General features: G+C 40.7%; 1 pseudogene; it reads right to left on the bottom strand.

The window, feature by feature from the left end:
• Positions 1-790: 790 nt before the first annotated feature.
• On the bottom strand, positions 791-5339 carry LOC138747331 (ferritin heavy chain pseudogene; annotated as a pseudogene).
• Positions 5340-8016: the final 2677 nt, after the last annotated feature.

Here is an 8016-nt window from a genome sequence, read left to right on the forward strand (position 1 = left end):
GAAAATGCTTTAAGAGCACATCTTTTCAATGCCCCTTCCTCTCCTGGAATGCCTTGCCAGGGGTGGTGGCGGAGGTTGGAACATTAGGGGCATTTAAGAGACTCTTAGACAGGCACATGGATGAGGTAAGTTGTGAGGTAGGAAGGGTTTAGTATTTTTTGGTAGGTATATCTAGGTCAGCACAACATCGTGGGCTGAAAGGCCTGAACTGTGCTGTAATGTTCTATGTTCCTGCCATTATCAGACTCCTGAATGATCCTCACAATAGGAAAATTATATGAACTGGAAAAAGTTCCAATCTGGACCATTAACTGCTTCTCTCACCACAGATGCTGCCTGAACTGCTGAGTGTTTCTATCATTTTCTGTGCTTATTTCAGATAACCAGCATCTGCATTTTCCTTTGATTGTGGAATATCATGGAGACTTTTAGGGCTGGAGGCATCTACAAGGCAACAAGAAGAGAGGTAGAGAGGATGCTGAAGAAGGCATGCTTGCCTTCATTGGTCAGGGTCAGGGCATTGATTATGGGGGTTTTGACATCATGTTGTAACTGTACTAGACATTGGCGAGAGCACACTTGGACTACCATGTGTCCTTCCGGTCACCCAGCTGTAGAAAGGACATCATTAAGTTGGAGACAGTACAGAAAAGATTGGCAATGATGTCTCCAGAATGGGAGAGCTGAATTGTAAAGGGACTCTGGGTCAAATGTATTTTTTAAATCCTCAAGTGTGGGAGACGTTATATGGATTTATAAAAGCATGAGAGACATAGGAGGGTGAATGCTCCTAGGAGTCTAAAACGGGAGGGCAGAGATTTAAAATGAGAGAGTAAAGATATAAAGGGGATCTGAGGGGGCAACTTTTTCTGCACAGAAGGAGGTGGGTATGTGGAATGAGCTGCCAGAGGAAGTTGTAGAGATGGGTACACAAAGACATTTGGACAAGTACATGGATAGGAAAGATTCAGAGATATGGGGCACATGCAGGCAAATTGGACGAACTTGGGTAGACAGCTTGGTTGGCATGGACAAGATGGGCCGAAGGGCCCATTTCCATGCTGTGTAATTTGATGATTCCAAAGCCATGGAAAAATGTGAAATCAAAGGGGAGAATTTTAAAACTGAATTTACTTATTTGGGTAAAGTAACTCAGCAGGCATACACATTCAGTCATACGTGAAACAATCGGTGTAAAGATTGACACAAATATATTTCATCAACATTTTCCCAGTTTTTTATACATAAATTAGTAAAACCCATCACTGCTACATTATGTGTTTTGACTTAGAAACAATTCCCAATAGGGCCATGAGTTTCTGGTCGAGAATCCTATTCCAAAACTAATTGGCAATTGGGTCACTTAAAAAAATTTAAATCTCCTTCGAGAATCTATGACTTTGATAAACTTGAAAGATTTTTTTTTAAATCAGGGCACAGCAATTTCATTTTGTGGTTGTTGAATTAGAATATTTCATTTATGGATCCTTAAGAAGGATATTTTTAAAATCTTTCTGAGAATTATTGCTACTTGGTCAGATAATGGAAGAATCTGTTTTCAGAGAACAAATTGCTGCAAAAAGGAAGAGTTTATTTTCCATTAATAAAATAAAGAGAATTACAGACAGGTTCATTTCAGTGTACCGTGTCAGAAGACAGCATTGCTCATGGACAATAAGATTGGTGAGAACGAGCCTGAAATGAGATTAGAAATGCTGGGATCAGAGAGCCAAGAATAATCTAATCGTTCAGTTTTTTTTTCAAATCTTATTGATTTCCACAAAGTGGTGAAGAACTTTATCCCTTTGTTGAAACTCAAGCCATAATTTCTCTGCACAGCTCATAACAGTCTGCCATTATTAAATCAATGAACAATTCCCTTCCTTGTCTCACGATAAGGGCCCACTCCAAATTAATTTATTACACAATTCACAAAGAACACCAGCGACAATGTTGGTGTTCAGTTAGGTGTTTATTGAGTCTTAATCAGTAAACGGTCCTTGAAAAGTATAAAGCTTAACAATAATGAGGGCAATCAGAAAGCTTGGCTGAAAGGATGAGGAGCTGTCACCTCTCAACTCCATCAACCTAGATTCTCAACTAACAATCAGGGTAAACAAGTTTCTCAGTCATGTAACAGAGTTGAATTTTCTCTCTGATATCTGGAGTCAATTTGGAGTGGTATGGTTGCTGCAGAGAAATGGATTGGATGTCAATCCACAGGACCACGAGTGGCAGAGAGGATCACTGGAGTCTCCGTCCCCCCACCACCCCCCCCCCCACTCATCAATGTGATCTACCAGAATCGTTGTTTGAAGAGGGTGCACAAAATCATTGAGGACTCCTTCCACCCTGCACATCTTTCAGCTGCTCCCATTGGGAAAGAGAAAAGAGGATCAGAGCCAGCACCACCAGGCTGAGGAATAGCTTCTTCCCACGGGCAGTGAGAATGTCGAACGACCAAAGGAACTGTTCCCACTAACCATTTGAGATTTTCATATTCATGAAACAATATTTATTTGTTCATGTGTATGAATACTTGTCCAGCATATGTATTGTTTGTCTGTGTGTGTTATGTCTGGTTGTGTCTGCAGGTTTTGCACTGAGGACCAGAGAACAATGTTTCGTCAGGTTGTACTTGTGCAAACTTTACTTGAATTATGATTTGTCTGGTTCAGCAGGCTTTAATTTTCTCTGGACCAAAGGGTGGCACAATTGGGTAGCAGTTAGCGCAACACCTTTATTGCACCAGCGATTGGGACCGGGGTTCGAATCCTGCACTGCCTGTAAGGAGTTTATATGTTCTCGCTGTGTCTGCATGGGTTTCCCCCGGGGTCTCCAGTTTCCTTCCACTATTCAAAACGTACCGGGGGTTGTAGGTTAATTGGGTGGCAATGACTCATGGGCTGAAATGGCCCTTTACTGTGCTATATGTCTCAATTCAAATTTAATTTAAGTTTTAAACATTTAAAGGAGGCTTGAGGGGAGATCTCATTGAAGTACATAAGATTATGAGCAGCATTGAAGCATGAGAAGTGAGAAGAAAATCTTTCCCATGGTAATGATATCAAAAAGAAGAGGGCATAGTGTTAAGGTGAAAGGTCGGGGATTTAAAGGGGAACTGAGGGGTAAGTCTTTTTCCAAGAGCAGGGTTGGTATCTGGAACAAGCTGCCAGAGAAGGAAGTGAATTCTGGTACAATTCGAATATTTAAGAGGCACTTAGAGAGAGACACTTAAATTTAATTCATAAATTAACTTAAACATACAGCACGATAACAGGCCCTTCTGGCCCATGAGCCCGTACTGCTTAAATACTCTAATTAACCAACATTTCGAATGGTGGGAGAAAACCGGAGCCTCCGGAGGAAATGCACGCAGACATAGGGAGAACAAACAAACTCATAGAACAATAACAGTACAGGCCATTCGACCCTCAATGTTGAGCCTGACCCATATATTCCTTCCTTAAAAAACTGAACAAAACCTTCCCTACCCCATAACCCTCTATTTTTCTTAAATGTCCCCAATATTTCAGCTTCCACCACCATCCCCATCAAGGCATTCCAGGCACCCACACCTCTCTGTGTAAAAAAAACCTACCCCTGATATCTCCTCTAAACTTCCCTCCCTTATGTCCTCTGGTGTTTGCTGATCCTGTCCTGGGAAACAGGTGCTGGGTGTCCACCCTATCTATGCCACTCATAATCTTGTAGACCTCTATCAAGTCACTTCTTATCCTTCTACGCTGCAAAGAGAAAAGTCTCAGCTCTGCTAACCTTGCCTCATAAGACTTGTTTATCAATCCAGTCAACATCCTGGTAAATCTCCTCTGCACCCAGTCCATAGCTTCCACATCCTTCCTATAATGAGGTGACCAGAACTGAACACAATACTGCAAGTGTGGTAACTAACTCCTTAAGAGATAGCGGTAGATTCAAACCCACTAATCACTACGCTAAATGTGCCACCCTAAATAGGTGAGCCATAGAAGGAAATGGTCCAAATATAAGCCAATAGGATTAGTGTAGGTGGGCAAAAAAAGTCAACATGGACTTGGCGAGCTGAAGGGCCCATTTCTGTGGAGTATAATTCTATGCCTTCTGCCAAGTGTCCTTATTTTAAAAGCTGCATTCTTGAAGCAAATGCCTGACTACATTTTAAAAGGCATTAGTAGTGCAGAGTTCTCGTGACATTTTTAATATATTTTACTACCCCCAACCCCTACAGTTACAGCCTGGAAAAAAAAGAAAAATTCAAGCCCCAATTTTTTTTTCACTTTTGGGTTGCTTTATTCAGATCAAATAACTTTTTTAAAACAAGTACACTCCAATAAATCTGCCAGAATGCATCTTAATAAAATCCATTCGTTTACATAATTACATAATAGTGCGAAAACTGGACAGATTACAGATAAGCTAAATGTGTACTGTGGATCATAGACAGAGCTGAAAGCACAGCAGATGGACAACAATTCAAGGTTTTAACTGCTTTCTTTACCCAAGGTATGTTTGTCAAATAAATATTCTGCCGTGCCATTTTCAACAGGCACCCACTCTCCGCACACAAGTTGGTTACGTGGTCTCCTAGTGGCTTGATGGACTTGATTCGTTCATCCAAGTATTGGGTCTCCAAAATGTCACAGAGATGTGGGTCAACCCTATCTGTAGCCAGTTTATGCAACTCCAAAAGCAACTGATTCACGGTCTTCTCCAACTCCAAAGAGCAGGGTAATGCATCCAAGCCACTTCCCCATTCCTCACAATCTGGTTTCTTGATATCCTGGAGTAAGATGCGACCTCCTCGCTGGTTCTGCAGCTTCGTCAGTTTCTCAGGCTGCTCGCGCTCTTCATGAGACCGCTCCAGAAAAAAGTGGGCAAAGTTCTTCAATGCAATGTCATCACGGTCTAAATAGTAGGACATGGAGAGGTCGATGTAGGACACATCGATCTGGCGACTGATGGCTGCCTTGCAGTCGGGGCGGTAGTTCTGTCTACCTGTGAGCTTATTTCAATTGGCAAGGTGGGTGGGGGAGGAGGGGGATGTTGAGTAGATAGCAGAAGATGCCATGGTGGTACTTGCAGAGTGGCCAGATAAAGCAGTTGGGAATGAAGGTTCCATTCAAACTCTGTTAAAGCAGGAACACTCTTAGCCTTCCTAATTCACGTGGTCATTCAGTCAGTTGCTGGAATTCACTCCTTTTTAAGCCTCTCTGTTTTGTAACATATATTTTACCAGTCTATGGCCTTAAGTGGTCCAGTGCCCATTTTGTTTTGTCTTTAGTAATACTTTTCTGATGATCCATGGGACTTTGGAACATCAGCATTACATCAGAACCCATTATTATTTGAAGAGATCATTGTTTTAATAGGTGTTTATTAAGGTGTGCTGACTGGCTGCCTCATGGTCTACTGTGGGAACACCAATACCCCTGCAAAAAGGAGTAGACACAGCCCAGCACATCACAGGCAAAATCCTCCCCATTATCAAGGTAACACTGCCATTGGAGGGAAGCAGCAATCATCAAGGATCCACACCACCTAGCACATGCTCTGTTCTTACTGCTGCCATCAGAAAAGAGGTAGAGATGCCACAAGACTCACACCACCAGGCTCAGGAACAGCTGCTCCCCCTCCACCATCAGACTCCTTAACAACAAACTCAATCAGGGACTCGTTTAAGGACTCTTTCTTCTGCACTTCATTGATTTTTTTTTCCTCTCTGCATTGCACAGTCAGTTTGTTTACATTTCTTTATTTGATTACGTGTATGCTGTGTAGATTTTTTTTGCAATACCAATAAATAGTAATTCTGCCTTGCCCACAGGAAAAAGAATCTCAGGGTTGTATGTGATGTTGTGTACCTGTATGCACTTTTGTGTACCTGTATGCACTTTGACAATAAGCCTGAAATCTTATTATGCAGCCCTCGAATACAACTCACTGCCTGTATCTTGGGTTCAATTGGGCTCTAACTTAATTGCAAACCTTTACCACCTTGAATGGTACATTAGCTATTCACATGATATAATTACAGAAAATTAATTGCCTTGAGAGGCAGACACATCAGTTCATCAAGGTGGAAAAGCATTCTTGTCACTTCTCTCTCAAGTTATCGAGTGATTTTAGACTCAAGTTTGTTTCAGGGTCACTGGTGTTGTAAATAGTCTCTCTATTTGGCCTTTGTTAAATATCTCCCAGGAACAAGAAACATTAAACCCGAAGCTTCAATGTTGCTCCTTCTATATTTAGAATCTGTATCAGTGCCAACCTGATTGCTTCATTAATTACTTCCTCAATCTTGTAAATTAAGATCGTTTCAGGTCAAGTGATGAGATCTTTCTCATCTGAACATTAATTCCTTTCCTTAAATCTCATTCCAGCTGTGTCTTTTGTTAATGGCTGAAAAATATTGCATATTTTTAAGGGACATTTATCTTCTTCACAAAATTATTCAGCTCTATTTTATGCATCGAAGATAGATTTTGTTATACAAAGACCGGGCAGGATCAATTATATACTGAATACAGAAACTGAGAGCATCTTATCAGTCAGGGAGTCAGTTATCCTGTGGTTTTGAATGGAATGAGTTCCAGTACCTTGGAGTCAAAATTAAGGATGACATCAGGTTTAAAGATTGCTTATTCTTCCAATGTTTCATTAATTTTAGGCAATAATTCTTTCCAGGTTTCACTATTAATAAAAAGCAATTATAAAACAATTAACATTCAATTGTACTGTTATTCATGGAATTACAATTAAAAAGGTAATGGAAGTATGATTACTAAAGATTAATTCAAATTGTAATCAAAAATATTCATTTACATCAAGAGATCTTTCATTAATCTTTCAAAACAAAGGAATTAATATGCTATTGTATTGGCAGTTCTTTAGCATCAACACAAGGGGTGACAAAATTGAAATCTATAAATTGGGAAGGGTGCCCATCCTGAGGCATAGGAACAAAGGACATTCGACTTCTTGAGCCAACCACCCATTCAAAAATGAAACCATGGTTGATTTGTGACCTTCCTCTAAATTCCCATATCTCTCAGAAGGTTCATGTGAACAAAAATCCATCCTTCTCAGATTTCAAATGAACAGTTGACAGAATAATACTTCCCATTTGTGGAAGAGTTCCAAATTTTTCTGCCTCTGTATGTACACTGTTTTTAATTTCACTCCTCGAATATTTGGTTTTAAGTTGTTATCGATGTTCCTTTGCATATTGTCCTCAACCCTTGGAAAATGAGTTTCTCCCTCTTTGTACCTTTACTCCCTGATGAAAATTTCACCTGCAAATCCTTCAAATAGCCCCAGGGAAATCAAAGCTTTGGACTCTGAGTATCTTCAAGCATTCTCTTCACTCTCCTTTCATGACCAACTTCCCAAAAATCACAACTAGTCTTCAATAGGCTGTCACTTTCTGATTAATTCATGTGGGTTCTTTCCTTTCTTGTTGCTACTTTATTACTGATCGATCTATCTATCTCTATCTCTCTATCTATCCTGTCTATCTATTTATCCTTTTATACTTATTCTTCAGTCTTACAGCATACTGTGTTAATTTATACTATTAGTGTTGGTGTATTTCATGCAACTGTGTGGCCACAGAAAGAATCCCCCCCCCCCACCCCCACCGTGGATCTGTACGTTAAGACCATAAAATGATAAGATATAGGAGTACAAGTAGGTGATTCAGCCGTTGAGTCCACTCTGGCATTCCACCGTGAGCTGATCCATTCTCCCACTCAGTCCTACTCCCCTGCCTTCTCCCCATAACCTTTGATACCCTGATTATTCAAATAGCTATCAATCTCTGCCTTAAATACACCCAATGATCTGGCCTCCACAGCCGCCCGTGGCAGTAAATTACAGAGGCTCCCTCACTCTTGGCTAAAGAAATTCCTTTGCATCTTTGTGTTGAATGGATGCCCTTCAATCATGAAGTGTGTCCTCTTGCCCTTTATTCCCCTACTATGGGAAACAACTTTGCCACATCTATTCTGTCCAGACCAT

This window comes from Narcine bancroftii, chromosome 12 (assembly GCF_036971445.1).
Source record: "Narcine bancroftii isolate sNarBan1 chromosome 12, sNarBan1.hap1, whole genome shotgun sequence".
Lineage (NCBI taxonomy): Eukaryota > Metazoa > Chordata > Chondrichthyes > Torpediniformes > Narcinidae > Narcine > Narcine bancroftii.